Raw genomic sequence first — 13,302 nt, 5'->3', positions numbered from 1 at the left:
ATCTGTGTATATGTGTGCATGTTTAGGTTACATTATATATGCCTTATAACATATATAGTATGCATACATGTATACAAATACACATATATGGTATACCTACATACTAAGTGGTGCAGTGGATAGAATACCATCGCTGGAGTCAGGAAGACTCATCTTCCTGAGTTCAAAAACATCCTCAGACACTTACTAGCTGTGTGATCCTGAGCATGTCACTTAACCCTGTTTGCCTCAGTTTCCTCATCTATAAAACAAGCTGGAGAAGGAAATGTCAAACCACTCCATACCTTTGCCAAGGAAACCCCAAATGGGGTCACAAAGAGTTAGATATAACTGAAACAACTGAACATCACCACCACCATCATATACACACATACATATATTTGTATGTATACATATACACACTCTAAACCAGGTATTAGGGATGATGCCAATTTGAAAACATTAAGTGATAAGATTTCAAGAAATCTTAAGGAGGGGGAAAGATGGGATTGTCATCCCCCCCCAAAAAAACCCCACAGAAACAATTATTCTGTCTGGGTGAGGAGGGTGTATATATGTGTGTGTGTCTGTGTGTAACACACAGAAACACATACACAAAAGAAACATATCATAAAAACACATCATTCAATTTTGTTTTGATAATGTTCTTTCCATTTATAGTGTTGTAATCATGTGTATTATTTTCTTGACTCTGCTTATTTACTCTGCATCTGTTAAATTAATCAATCAGAAAGCATTTATTAACTGTCTACTTTGTGATAGGAACTGTAAAAAGTGCTGGAGATACAAGTATAAAGAATGAAATGGCCCCTATATAAACAAGTGTGCACATGTACACATGTGCATGTATATACATGTACGTGCATACATGCACACGTGTCTAGCACATATGCAGTGTGTATGTGTCCCTTATGTGTACATACATAGGCACACATGTGTAAGCATGTCTACTATGTATGGAGATATGTGCGCATGTGTGAATATATGTGTTTGCATGTGTGTATGCACACATATAGTCTTGGCTTCATCCTCTTCAAAGCTCATAGAACTGAATCTCAAAGTGGTGGCTCATCTGTCTCTGATGACATGAACAGGTTGTCAAAGATGTGTTAATGTGTCTCATTTTCTATTTGTTGTCCTTCATTTCTATTCATCTATAAACACTCTTAGAATGATCTGGCTTAGTTGGGTCTTATGCCAAACTTTCTACAGGCACAATTTACTCTGTCATTCTTATTTATTGAGGCAATAGTGCTCATTATCTTCTACCATCCTCTTCTACCATCAGGTTTTGCAAATGAATTTTTATTTTAAACTAGTATTTTCCCTTGGATACCACATCTTTCTGCTTGGCGAGAAAATCAAGCATGTCCTGGGAGGTTTATGTAGTTTTTAAAACCAATTATGGAAACTGTGTTACATCAGTTAAACTTCTGTAGGACAAAGTGATAGGAATCTCTTATTACTAATATTAGTATTATTTGTTAGTAATAATAACCCATGAATGAATAAAATAGCATTTATTAAGTGACTACTCTGTCTACTGCACTGTGCTAAGCACTGGGGATAGAAAGAGAAAAAGAGAGACAGCCCCTGCTCACAAGGAGTTCACATTCTAATTGAGTGAGAAAACATTTTTTTGAGGGTTCAGCTACTGGGCAGATGAAAAGCCAGAAGGCACCAGGGATACAGTGCAAAGCCTAGTAGTCCTTAGGGTGTATTTATGGAACAGATGGCAGTGGCTGCAGGTTTGGAGTGTGTAAGATCAGGACAGATGGTGAGGCCTGGTGGTCCACCATCTTACCAGAAGGATTGTAGATGCTGATTTCCAGCTCATTCAAGTAGGATGAATAGCCATGTCCTCTCTGCAGGGAGGGATCTAGAAAGGGCTGGTTCAGCAATATGGGGAAGTGGAAAATAGGTCTGAGGGTCTGAGTGGAGTGGAAATTTGGGTTCCCTCACAAAGGCATGAGAATTGGGGTAGAGTCAAAATCCATCTAGGAGAGGAAAAGGAGAAGGGGACATTCTTAGGAAAGTTGGAAAAGAAGGGTCCCCAACTACGGTATCTGAGCAGCCAGGGTTAAAGAAAAAAAAGGAGAGAGTGCCTCTGCTAATCGTTATTCCTTCCCAGCCTTTAGGGATGGAGTCTGGACAGCAGAAGGGTGCCTCCACTGTAATTTTTTTTCCTACCAGGCTGCCCCAGATTCTGGGACATATAACCCTGTAGAGGGACATTACAAGTATCATCTCCATTTTATAGATGAAGAGCATAAGTGACTCATCCACGGTCACACAACCAGAAAGTACTAGATATACAATCAAAACTCTTGTCTCTCTTATTCTAAGTCCAGTACTCTCTCTACTTCAATAGGCTGCTACCCATCTGCCCTAGTCTGCAAGTCAAATGGCAACCGTGGTCTACAGCACATGCCTAGCTTCTGTACCTATACCTTCAATGATAAAAAGAATCCACCCCTCTTCAATGCTTCTGGCCAATGGGCAGATGACATTTAGTCCTAAGAATCTTGGAGGAAGGTGCTAGACCAGGCCTGGAGTCCACATAAGGAGGAGTATGAAAGCTTGTTTATCAAAAAGGCTGGAAAAGCATGTGCTAAGCATTTACTATGTGCCAAGCATTGTGCTAAGTGCTAGGGATACAAATAGAAAATCAGTCAGTCTTTTCTCTCAAGGAACTCATGTTGTGATTAGGGGAGACGGCACCTAAAGAAGGGATTCATGTTTGTGTTCAGTTCATGGAAGATGGAAAGGTCAGGGAGTACTTAGGCAGAGAAAGGAGCAGGACAGATGCCAAGGTCTGGAGGACCTTGGGAAGAAGGTTAGGGCCGATGATCCCCTTACCAAGAAGACAGCAGGTGCAATGGTTATACTGAAGTGGGTTTCCCAGTTATCTCCAGATTTCTAAATGCAGAAAGGCAGCATGGTGTGATGGATACAGCACTTGTTTTTGTATAAGGACTATAGTACTTTGTTAAAGATAATATGCAAAGGGCTAAAGGTGACTTAATTTGTTGCACCTAAAATTAAAGACCCTTTTTTCAACAGGGCTTAGGTTACGTTTAGCAGTTCTACCCAACCTCTTCATGATCACAAAAATTCAGCTTTCCCTAATACAAAATAATGAAAGTATCCATTAATAAGAACAGGTAGACATTGAAGACAAAGACAAAGTAAATAGCTGCCTGAGAAAGACATTAGGGTGGTTTTCATTCAGATTGAGATAAAATGAATTATTTTGGTTACATAATTTTCCCCTTTTCTTGAAATTTCAAAGTTTCAAATGATTTGGGGGGAGGTAGAGTTTGGAGCTATTGGGAGCAAATTCATTTGTGCCAAATTTATATGTATAGACATTATAAGGGTAGGATTTCACATGCAAAAGTGGTAGATTAATAACTCCATTGTTGGTTATGCTTTGAAAGGATCAGATGATCAGGTAAGCTAAGTTAAAATCTCATTTTGCTGAAGGAAAAATAGTCACAGTACTAAACGTTTAATATATAACCTCTGTAAAGTTCATGTAAGTATCAGGACAGATGTAGTCAATTGTGTATTTATGTGCATTTTAGGAATCTCCATCTAAGAGATCTCATATTAAATACTTAGCTTCACAAACATTATCTCATTTGATCTTCATAATAATCCTAAGGGAGATGCTATTATAATCCTTATTTTTCCAGTTGAGGAAACTAAGACAGATAGAGATAAAGTGACTTGTCAAGGTCACAGCCATTAAGTGTTGGAAGCTAAATTTGAGGTCAGGTCTTTCTGATTCCAGGCTCAGTGTTCTACTCATTGAATTACCTAGCTGCTTCAAAACTAGAAGAGAGTATGGGGTCTCTAATACATGGATTACAAATATGTTAGTTTTCTCACTTCTTCTGGGTCAGGCAAGTTTATGGGAATTTAGAACCTTCGCACCAAATTACCATAAATACAGCTAGTACAGCGAGGTGGTGGAATGCATAGGGTGCTGGCCCTAGAGTCAAGAGGATCCTAGTTCAAATTTGACCTCAGACACTTAACTAGCTGTGTGACCCTAGGCGAGTCACTTAACTCTGTTTGCCTCAGTTTCCTCATCTGTAAAATGAGCTGGAGAAGGAAATGGCAAACCACTCCAATATCTTTACCAAGAAAATCCCAAATGGGGCCACAGAGAGTCAGATGTCACTAACTGACTACACAACAACCATAAATACAAATATTGTTATTATTATATAGTTTTTATAATAATAATAGCCAAGCGACAAGGGCATATCTTGTGCTTGGGTGGCAATACCATCAAGGCAACTAACTCTGTGCTTTAAGACTAAAGGATGTGATGGGGGCAGCTAGATGGCACAGTGGATAGAGCACTGGCCCTGGATTCAGGAGGATCTAAGTTCAAAATCCAGCCTCAGACACATAACACTTACTAGCTGTGTGACCCTGGGCAAGTCACTTACCCCCATTGCCTAGCCAAAAACAAAAACAAAAAAGACTAAAGTATGCGGAAAGAAGAAAATTATGAGTTATTTTCTCAAAAGGATGAAATTAAAAATCTGTCATAAAGGAGAGAACTTTATGGAATTTTAATCTTTTTTCAGTCTCATGAGCAGTTAAAAATGGGACTGAGAGTTCTATCAAGGGTAGCTCTCTCTCCATTACTGAATTCACAAGTGCAGTCTTCCTCCTGTGACACCTCCTGCCCCACCCTTGAATCATAGAGGTAATACTGCAATGTGGAGAAAATAATGGATTAAGAACCAGGAAGACCTGGGTTCAAATCCCCCCCCCCCAGAGGTGTACTAGCTGTGTGACCCTGAATAAGTCACTTAATCTTTATATGCCTGCGTAAGGTCTTAAATACTTAGACATTGGCTTGCTAATCTTTCTTGTTGCACACGATGAAGATCATAGTTCCTTTGTACATCTGTTTTACAATCTCCAGACTCCTAGAATGTTAGAACAGGAAAGGGTCTTAGAGATCATCCAGTCTACCTCCCCTCATTTTAAAAGGGGGAAAAACAAGGCTAAGAGAGGATAAAAGACCAGTCCAAGATTTATACAGGCAGATTATTGGACTTGGTTTCAAAGTTCCACTAGCTTTTTTTTCATTACTCCACTAAATCATTAAGTGAGTTAGGGTGTTGTTTCACATTAATCCAGACTGATTCTGGACCAGTGCTACTTCTGTCACACCTAGAGGCAGCAAGCCGGGTGGTGGTGTTGCTCAATTATTTCAGTCATGTCCAACTCTTTGTGACCCCACTTGGGGTTTTCTTGGCAGAGATCCTGGAGTGGTTTGCCATTTTCTTCTCCAGCTCATTTTACAGAAGAGGGCACTGAGGCCAACAAGGTTAAGTGACTTGCTCAGGGTCACACAGCTAATGAGAGTCTGAGGCCAGATTTAGATAGTACAGTGGATGGAGTACAGGATTTGAATTTAGGAAACCTGAATTCAAATCCTGCCTCACTTATTAACTTATAATATGATAAGTTAAACTTATTAACTATGTGGTCCTGGGCAAGTTTCATAAACTCTTACACTCAGTTTCCTCATCTGTAAAATGGGGATAATCATAGCACCTATCTCACAGGGTTGTCATGAGCATTAAATGAGATAATATATGTAAAGTGTTCTGCAAACCTTATAGCACAACATAAATACTAGTTATTATTATGTGCTCCCTGTCAAGTAGGGGGATTAGAAGGTGAATGAGAGTATATTTAATTGATAAAATTAAGTTGTTAACTGGTTGGTCCTGCATGAATAAACTTTGGTCATGAACTAAAACATATCAGCAAATACTTAAGAATATCACCTCTAACTCTACCAGTTTTTTTTTTAAATAAATGAAAAGTCCCTTCTAACTTCCCCCATAACCCCAAAATATAGATTTAGAAACTTGTCAGGAAGTTGAAGGGGAGAGGCTATTTGTTTTATTTTCCTCTGTCACAGTACTTGGCTCTTTCCCAAGCCACCAGGTATCAATCATAGTCTAAATTGACATTTAAAAGACTTTTCCTCCCGCTTCTTAATAAATTCTCTCTTTTTAAAAAAAGTGCAAAAACATCTACTGTGAAAGACAAATAAATGCAAATAAACAAATGTAAATTATCTGTGAGAAAATACAAGACAGTTCTTCAAATATTTACTTTCCTATGCTGCCATTCTTTGATCAATCTAATGATCACAGAAACTCATTTGTTTTCTGGGTATTTGGAAGAAGGTCCTAATTGACTCTGATTGCTTCCCAACAACCAATCCTGATTTTAACTCATTTGAAAGTGAATGTATGAAGCATAGACCCAGGAATTTCAAAAGGATCAGAAAAAGAAGCTAAAATTCCAGCTGTTAGAAAACACTGGTGCTTTAAAAAAATAATCAAATACTTTTCTCGGTTTTGAATATCTCATTTATTTAGGTTTGCAGTCCTTTAGTTGGACTTTAATTAGTCCTCTTGCAGGTACTAATCAGTAGCTGAACGCTTCCCAAGTGCTGACAGTTAAATAATAAAGCGTGTTTTAATGCCTCATCATTGTTAAGAGTATTGTAGTCATCTGAGTCTTTTGAATGGAATAAAACAGCAGCAAGTAAGAGAAATTCCTCAGACTACTGTCAAATGCTGTGTGCCATGTTATTAACATGTTACAGCCCTTCTCTCTACCTTCGAAAACAATTCCCTTCTTACCTATTCAATCTTTCCTTTGTTCCTCATAGCTCACAGAGCCTGTCATTCGCTGCTACCCAAATCCATTTTCTAGGCCCTTAGCTCTCCCTTGTGTATAAAAAAGGAAATGCAGTTTGCTTGAAATTTTTGCCCCAGTTAACTGAGGCGACCCATTTTTGGAAAACTAAAATGGCCCAAATTACTTCTATGAATCCTTAGCTCTTAACACAGTACCTCAACCAGAGTTAGTACTTAACATATGCTTGGGAATTGACTGACTGAGAGTACACAGCTTCCCACAGCTTAAGATGGTATGCAGTGATACATGTGAACATGTTGGAAAGGCCATCTCAAAAATACTAAGTACCAGTATGTTTGACGGGAGGCTCCAAAACTTAGCATTTTTCTCATAGATTAAATAAAGGAATTATTTTTTTCTCCTTCCAGAAGAGCTCAAAAGTGATGGAGACATCTTCTAGTCCATTCCCTGGCTTTCTAGAAGGACCATGGTTGTGCCAATTCAAACAACTGAGAATCTATCCTATTTTAGAAACCTCGGGAGAGGAAATCCTATACCCTAATAGTTGCTAACCCACTCTAAAGTTAAATAACTCCTTTTGTGAAAAAAAATAGTTCTTCAATTCTCATGCCAAATGAATCCCTTTGTTCTGGCCTCAGCAGAGGTATGCCTAGTAGACACAAATTGAGACATTTGCAGCGTTCCTTCAATATTTCATCTTCTCCTTCCCAGCTCTTCTTTAATCATCTTTCTGACTGGCTCCCCACTGAATCTTCTGTAGGTTCTATATATGCCTTTTGAGTTGTGAAGCTCAGGATTAGGAACCTTATTTAAAGCAGCACTGAACATGATGGGAAGATGACAATTGTTATTAATTATGCATCCAGTATCATGCTGCTTTATAAAATATGGTGTTAAAGTATTCTGTAAGAAGTCGTATTTTATTTTTCTGATTACTTACTCCTAGGCATCTGAGACTATTAGTTAAAATTTCCTTTACCTTTAAATTTTTTTGGGGGGGGGGCAGTTTTTTTTAGCTGCCAGGATTGATTTAGAAAAAAGCAGTGACAACAACTGTGTGGACTCCACATGGGCTCATAAATCAGAGGCAATTCAATTTCTCACCTGGCAATGAGGCCAGCAGGGAAGGAAAGTGAAGCAATTCTGTCTTCCCTTATTCTCTGTCTTGAAATCCTATTACTCCAAAAGCCTTCTTTCCAAAGAAATAGAAAGATCTGAGGACATTGCCATCATTTATATCTTATTTAGGTGGCGACCTACATATAATATTGGGTAAGATAAACAGAGACCTTCCTTCATCTCCCAAAGCTTCCAGTGTAAACCAGGAAATGTTGACATGAGTGTTCATATTAGCACACATGCTGAAGGAGGAGGCTGCAGAGGGCGAGAGGAGCACCAGTAAGCAGTCTAAGCGACAGTGAGTGACTTTTGCATGGAACAGTTTTAAGACTTCAGATTCATTGTAAGAAACAAAAATTCCCTAGACTCAATCAGAGCAGCAATTAAATATTACAAGCCATAGAACTTAGATAGCATCCCAATTTGTCTTTGAATTCTAGAAGGAATATCTACTCCTGAACTTTTTATAGAAGAGGAACTATACATATTAAAAAGAGGAGGGGGAGAGTTGGCAGCTATGGTTGAAAAAGCAGGAAGAGTAGAATCAAGGCCTTCCCAAAATAACAGCTTTGACCCAATTTTATCTGTAGTAGCACTCATGCTTACCCCAATTTTATAAAAACTTTGAGTCTATAATGCTGAATAAATTAGGATTGTCTAAACATATTACTACTGCTGCTGCTAATAACAAAGATAATAATAATAACTGCTAGTATTTATATAATGCTTTAAGGTTTGCCAAGTGCTTTATGTATGTTAACTCATTTGATTCTTATAACAACCTTGTGAGAGAGGTGAGGCACAGAGGTTAAATGACCTGGCCAGAGTCTCATAAGGTGTCAGAGGCAGAATTCAAATTCAGTTCTTCCTGGCCCCAAACCCTGTACTATCCACTATGCCAGCTTGCTGCCCAATGACAGCACACCAATGTTTAGACCATTCTAAATAAGATTTCTTCTTTTGGAGGGACTTTCTATCTTGCAGTTAATGCCTAAGTCATCATTGTTAATATTGATGATCACTACATGGTGAAACAAAAATACTTGGGCTATTTGAGCTAATTGTTTGGATTAAAAACATTACTGTTTTTCAGAGAGTAGAATGGCCATAGATTCTTCCTTGCCCACCATGCTGGGCATGGGAAAAAGCTGTAAAAAATGCTGTTACTATTACCAGGGAAATTCAGAGGTGAGTTTCCAATTTCTTATGCCATTATGAACAGCACAAAAAATGATCTAAGACTTAACTCTTTTTCTTAATTTAAAAATTTCAAGTTTCCTAACTTTATTGCTAGGTCAGTTTTATTTTTTTTAAAAGAGCAGTTTGCAGTGACTATAAAGTTTGATAAGAGGTTTATGAGCATCTAAAACAGTGAGAATGAGGAACTATAATCCTTTCCATTTCACCAGTAAACATTCAGTTTACCTCTGGAAAATCACATATGACAAATTTCACAAAATCAAAGTCCTGTCACTTCAGGCTTCCACATCATAATCTTCTTCTTTGACACTGAGGCAGGGGAAGCATCAGGTGTAGACAACTTTTTCAAGAAATTTAGTAGTGAAAGGCTCAAGTGAAAAGATTCAACCTTAGTGGGATAGAAAGGCCAAAGAAAGGCTTCAGGGAGGTTAGAGACATTAAGCAAGGATCCATTAGGCAGCAAAGATTGAAAATGAAAGAGAAGGTTCAGTGAGCTCCCAGAAGAGATTAGGGGAAAAGGGCTCAAGAGCATAAATGGAGGAGTTAACTTTAGTGAGAAGTAGTTATATTCCTTCTCCTGTAACCAGAGGGAAAAGAGAGTAAGTAGATAATGATATTTCTATATTTTGAGGAATAGGCAAGGGGAATTGAGAGAACTCACCTTGGTGGGCCTCAGTCTTCTCAGTGACAAAGGAAACTAAGGCATCTTCTCTAAGTGCGGGGTATGTGGGGGGCTTGAGGAGAAAGGAAAAGGTTTGGAACATTTATCGTACTGAATGAAATTAGCAGCAACGGAGGCATAGCTGATGCTATACTCCTCTATTGTTTAGTAAGTGAAATCAACTAATTGTTTACTCCTGGAGGCTTCAGCAGCATGGGGGCTGGAGTAGATAAATTGGTTGGTGGGTGTTACCTAGCAATACCTAAAGCGGCAGACCTCGGTTTGAAGGCAGTGATGACTGGGAGATTACAAATGGCTCACGCGATCAGAGGTCACACTAATGACAAAGGGTAGGAGAGAAGGAGGACAGGACAAGTCTTCTTAGGAAGTAGAATTTAGAAACTTATGATCTTCAGGATAATTATAAGAGATTATAAGACACTACAAGAGATGACGAAGTCTAACATGGGACCATGCTACATGGTCACATGCGTAGATGAAGTGAGTTGATGAAGAAGAGCGTTAGAGTTAAAAAGGTTGAGAAATTATGTGGTCATTTTGTTAGATGAGTACTGAGACACCCAGAGATGGAAGGGGATGGATTCAAGGGAAAGACCATGGATTAGGAGACTGACCTGCACGGCAACAAGAATAGCATGAGGGTGGTGTGAAAGGATTTCATGCCTTTCTTAAAAGATGATGGCAGAGTAATAATCTAGAAACAGCAGGGTGAGTCAGGGGGAGGAGAGGAGTGGCCTCTGATGGAGAGAGGGGCAGCAAGGGGCAGGGGGGAGGCACTATCAAGGAAAAGCCAGGTTTCCACTAAAGACAGGAAATGAAAGCAGCACTGGTTGACAATGCCAACTCACACTTCTTTTGTGCTTGGTTCTGCAAAGCACTGTCCTCACAATCCTGTAAGATAGGTAGCACACGCTTTATTGTTCCTCTTTTGAGACTTTTACAGGTTAGGTGATGTAAGATCACAAATTTAGAGCTGTAAGACATCTGATCGTGGTCAGACATTTAAGAAGTAGTTGAGCCATGACTTGAATGCAGGGCTCCCAACTGCAAGTCTATCATTCTATTCATTACCTCACGCTTCCTCAAGAGTTGGCTGAGGATGAAACAAGAGATCCAGACGTGTCCACAGAATACCCTGGGAAACTTTCAAACTGCCACTGAGCCACAGACAGTTTGGCTGGATTAGGATGTGAATTTGAGAGGTCAGATCAGTATCCAAAACAGTCAGAATGACCCACTCCAACCGTCTATATCTTGCCATTAAAAAGTTTCACCTCTGTAAAACCACGCAACAAATTTCACAAAATCCCATTCCTGACACCACAGGCTTCCACATCCTGCTGCTCTTCCATCTCTGGGCTCCACCTCCATCTCATGGGCATGTCTATTTCTGACTGTCTGCTCATTAAGTAAAGCTACTGCTTGTCTTCTGCGCGAAATCTAGCATGGAGCTGGCACAAAATCAGCTCTGCTAGCTATAAGTCTTTGAGGTCATACGTGGCTAGCACCTCCCTCAATTGTGCCACTCAGACTAGAGGCAAAATGCCAGGGCATTGGTGGTGGCAAGAAACTCTTATATATGCAAGTATAACTATTCCTTTGCAGAGACCTTGACTATCCATTGGGTAGAAGAATGAATGTAGCCCTTTCAATTTGGCACTGGCCAAATCTCCTGTTAAGGAGACTAGATGTACCATCACTGCACATTATTGCTCTGTCCACACACGAGGGTGGGGTCATGTTCTCTTCACATGAAGGGGCATAAAGATAATCAGCATGGCTCTATGTGACACTGATCAAAGTCTAATGAATCAATGTTAAAGAATATAGATGATCCTCAACTAGAAAACAAATGACAGTAGCATCTCATTCATCTAGAATGGCTAGGGAATTGGATGTCTGAATTAATTATCTATTTTGGTTAAAATTATTGTTATAACATATGTGACCATTCGTTTTCAAAGCAGTACAACACAGTAAGTTAAATATTATTGTCGTTCAGTTGTTTCAGTTGTGTCCGACTCTTCATGACCCCATTTCTTGGCAATACTGGAGTGGTTTGCCATTTCCTTCTCCAGTTCATTTTACAGATGAGGAAACTGAGGCAAACAGGGTTAAGTGACTTGTTCAGGATCACACAGCTAGTAAGTCTGAGGATGTTTTTGAACTCAGGAAGATGAGTCTTCCTAACTCCAGGCCTGGCATTCTATCCACCGCACCACCAGGATGCCCAAAGTACACATTAAAACCACTTTACAGTTCATCTTTAGGGGTACCCATTGACCTAAAGTGCATGCTTACATTATCATCGTTAACCTCAATAATCACTCTGCAATAATGGTTAAGAATATTTGGGTTATTGGAGCTTTGTATTTGAAATGTAGATAAGTGAAAGTTTACTATATTCTACAGCGTGAGATTTCCACAGATTGTCTTTACTTCACCACTCTCTAAAAAATTATAATAAACTGTAAAAATGCTAAAACGTTCTCAGTGAAAATCAGGGATAGCTTTCCACTCTCCTTTCCTCACATCACAATAAACAGAGTAGGAAAATGAGCTACTAAATTATTTTACCTAATCTAAAATTTTCAAGTATCTTGATTTTTTGCTGCTTTTATTTATTTTAAAAAGAGCAGTTTCCAGTGAGCACAAAAATGTGCTCAAACTCAGTCTCATTCTTGGGTAATAAATAAGGACGTTAACACAAGGGCAAGGCCTTCAGGGTAATTCTGCTTGTAAACTCTGTAGAATGTATACATAAAGATTGATTCTAAAATACTGGGCCAGATAGTCATCTCATCTCCTGCAATACCCTAGGTACTTAATTTATTTCTTAAATAAAAGCAGAAGAAAAAAAATGAGAAAATCTCCTGTAGTTTTGAGATGAATGTGGGAAGAGTCCTCAATATAATGACACACATCTAAACTAGTCAAATCAAAATTCATAAAGCTGAAACAGAGAAAAGAAATTCACAAACTAGCATTAGGAGGTTGGAAGATCTGACCAGAAAACAGGAATATCCATCCATACTAGTTGGAGTAGGGTACAAACATTACATTATAAATTCAAATGCCCAAAGAGGACTGACAATGCTATTTGTTAGTTTCTGACTCTTTTTTTAAAGAGGACCACAAATCTCAACCATTTCACAGTCCAAATAATCTTTCTCTCTGTACAACATACTGCGTAAATCGCATCTCAGGTAGTGACAAGACCCCTCCTCTCTCTTTTTAGCTTCCTGTCTTGGCCTATAGCCAAGAAGATCCACAGTCATCTGGCTATCTATCTACCATCTGGATCTTGGAATGTATTTTCATCCAAATGATACTCTTTATTTTTTTCTTTTGATAATGTTAACAACATACAGCCACAGCTTCTCCTTTCCTTCAGTCTTTGAGCTAGTTACCCCATTCTGACCTAGGATTTTCTCTACGATCTATGGCTCATGGTATACATTCACTAATGCAGCCTAGAATGCAAATCCCTAGACCACTTCACCAATCCATAAAAAAAAAAAATGCTATGTCAAGCACAGAATGTGTGGCTGAATTTTGCAATAGCATCATGAGTTTATTTCAAATAAGCA

General features: G+C 38.9%; 1 protein-coding gene across 5 annotated transcripts in view; it reads right to left on the bottom strand.

Moving 5' to 3' along the window:
• SMARCA2 (SWI/SNF related, matrix associated, actin dependent regulator of chromatin, subfamily a, member 2) overlaps positions 1-13,302 on the bottom strand; it is a 216,091-nt gene that overhangs the window by 52,509 nt on the left and 150,280 nt on the right. The window lies entirely within an intron of this gene.

The sequence above is a fragment of the Vombatus ursinus genome, unplaced genomic scaffold (genome assembly GCF_900497805.2).
Source record: "Vombatus ursinus unplaced genomic scaffold, bare-nosed wombat genome assembly UNPS02014832.1, whole genome shotgun sequence".
In the NCBI taxonomy this organism is placed as follows: domain Eukaryota; kingdom Metazoa; phylum Chordata; class Mammalia; order Diprotodontia; family Vombatidae; genus Vombatus; species Vombatus ursinus.
The sequence above is the reverse complement of the archived record's forward strand: the minus strand, read 5'-3'. Positions and strand labels throughout refer to the sequence as shown.